Raw genomic sequence first — 2,892 nt, forward strand, 5'->3', positions numbered from 1 at the left:
TTTAACAAGTTCATCATTTAATAAGTCTGAATTCATTTTCACCACATGGTATTGTAAAGGGTCATCTGTTGAAACATTGTAACAGATCATAGTTTTAAAAAGTCATAGATATCCTGAGTTCTGTATAAATTAGTGGTAGTGAGTTAGTTCCTTTGTTTTGACTTACAAGCTTCAATTTCACTGTAGAATAAAGAATGTAGACCAAAGAAAGCATAATTGGTCACTCATAAAGAACAGTATTGTTTCTTTAATTTGAAGCTTTCTGAATGAACGGGTTCAGGCCTGATGTAATGGTACAAAGGTTATTTAATGAATAGGCTATGTGGAAATTGTACAAAATATTATTAACTTTAATCATTAATAGCTTAAGCAGCACTATGTTACTAATCGCTATTCAAACTCAAAAACCTGTTTTTGAATCCTCGGGAAGGCAGCATGTGTACACAACCGAGCCACCTTATACTTAGAGGAGTGTCAATACGTATTTCAACAGAAACTTTGGCTTTAGGAAAGAGTTAACAAACATTTAAAATAATGACTCTGGGGCTTCCCTGGTGGCGCAGTGGTTAAGAATCCGCCTGCCAATGCAGGGGACATGGGTTCGTCCGGGAAGATCCCACATGCCACAGAGCAACTAAGCCTGTGCACCACAACTACTGAGCCTGTGCTCTAGAGCCCGCGAGCCACAACTACTGAGCCTGCGTACCACAACTCCTGAAGCCCGTGTGCCTAGAGCCCATGAACCACAACGAAGAGTAGCCCCTGCTCCCGCAACTACAGAAAGCCCACGTGCAGCAAGGAGGACCCAACGCAGCCAAAAATAAATAAATAAAATAAATAAATTTATTTAAAAAAATAAAGTAAAATGAAGTGATGGCTTTAATCATCATTTTAAGTATATGGTAGGGGAAAGTGTGCTTTAATTAAATATACATCATACCAGTGATGCTGGCAAGGTTGAAAGTTACTAGTTTGTACATGACAAGACAGTAAGAGAAAAAAGCAATCCTTTGAAACAAAGTTTTAAAAATATATGTTCACATCAACAGTATGCATTTTATGACAATAACCTGTACAGATTGAGCACCCTAGGGCTCTCTTTTTATCCTAAAGAAAACAAATTTGCATTATTCTTGGGTTGTACCGAATTTAAAATAGATCAATTGCACACTTACCCCCTAGACAGGATAAACTGTCCTGGGGTGTACTGCTTTAATACCATCATTAAAATTGTTTGCAAAGAAAACCCAGAGAATTAAAAAACAAAACAAAACATTTTATTTCTTGGGAGTGGAGAGTCTTTTATTTGCTGTTATAATTAGCAAATATCATTCATTAAGTCAAAAATGGAAGGAGCATGCCCACAAACACTATTTGAGCAAAGCTGACCAATATACATTACGATTTAAAAAGTGAAGATCGTATACTATATGTTGCAAGTCCCAATTAAACAGTGTCAAAATGACACCTGTTTCTTTGCTTGCTTTGTGATCATACCCCTTGGAGGTGTTAAAGGGGCTCCTGGCATTCTGCTTCTTTTTCTCTGCAGGCTTTAAAATCTGAAAAGAACAAATTAGTGCTTTGTCCACACTCAGCATGGCACCTCCATTGTCAAAGTCTCCACAATAATCAGTTGCAGAAGACAGAGTGACCAACTGCCTCTTTGCAAAAAATTCATACCATTTTCAACCACCTGATGGCCTCTACATATAAGATCCAAACTATGCTGATGGAGAAATTTGGCAACCACTTCGGCACCAAATGTGAAGGACAACTCCTCTGTCATTTTCACCCCAGCCTAAGACATCTTTACCTGGGTCAGACCACAAAAGATCACAAAGAAGACCTTGATCTGGTATATCAGTTGGCCGCACAGTTCTCGGAATCTGCTCCATAGATTGAAGACCTGGGGACAAACTTCCATGACAGCAGAATGTTTTCTCATCCACAACGGCTGCTAACAGTAAACAGTTAAAGCAGTCTATGGAAGTTTTCCATAGTGTAATGTTGTATCTTCTTTTACATTCATCATAAAAATCCATACATGCTATTGATACTGACACACTCGTGGTTTCCTCTGAGAAGAAAAAAATTCTTGGGATATTTGATTTTCTTTAGCCAATAAGAGGCAGATATTCTCCAAAGACTGCTTCTCCCTGTCTCCAAGAAATAGATAATTGCTTTCTGGTGGGAAACCACCATACTCCAAAAGTCGAAGCAAATCATAGTATTACCTGTCGGTATCACCACTATTTTTAGCGGTGCTTCAAGTTCTCGTAGGATGGGCTGACTGAGAAAGATCTCTTGGGACTTTAAGCACAGTCCTCTGATTTCATTATCTTGTAGCTGGACATTCTTGCCTAGCTTGGACCCTCTAACTTCCAACAGCCATTGGATGAGGCTGCTGATGTTGAGTTTATTTGTATCTGCCATCGCTGTCCCAAGGCCCACCCTCCCGTACGTGCGGCCTTGCACCCAGGATTCACATCTCCTTTCCCACAGCCAAGAGCACAGAGGCGGCCCCGGCGGTGGTAGCAGAAACTGTTGGTGGGTCCCCCCTAACCGCCCACACCCCCTGCTTCCTCTTTCTCTCCCCACTGGAACCATGAGGCAGAATTGTGTTTTTAAACCATAAAATAATATGCACAGTATGACAAAAGAAATTATAGTGGGAATATTGAAATACAGTTATCAAAATATTTTAAAATTATATGATTCAATAATCTATATACTTTTAAAATTAACACATCAAATAACAGTGTGTAAAACGAAACCTGGGGGATTTCCCTGGAGATCCACTGGTTAAGACTCTGCACTTCCGATATAGGGGGCACAGTTCCATCCCTGGTAAGGGAACTAAGATCCCACATGCCGCCAGGCAGGGCCAAAAAA

At 39.9% G+C, this 2,892-nt stretch overlaps 1 pseudogene; it reads right to left on the minus strand.

The window, feature by feature from the left end:
• Positions 1-220: 220 nt before the first annotated feature.
• Positions 221-2,433, minus strand: LOC137223881 (serine/threonine-protein phosphatase PP1-gamma catalytic subunit B-like; annotated as a pseudogene).
• Positions 2,434-2,892: the final 459 nt, after the last annotated feature.

This window comes from Pseudorca crassidens, chromosome 1, assembly GCF_039906515.1.
Source record: "Pseudorca crassidens isolate mPseCra1 chromosome 1, mPseCra1.hap1, whole genome shotgun sequence".
In the NCBI taxonomy this organism is placed as follows: domain Eukaryota; kingdom Metazoa; phylum Chordata; class Mammalia; order Artiodactyla; family Delphinidae; genus Pseudorca; species Pseudorca crassidens.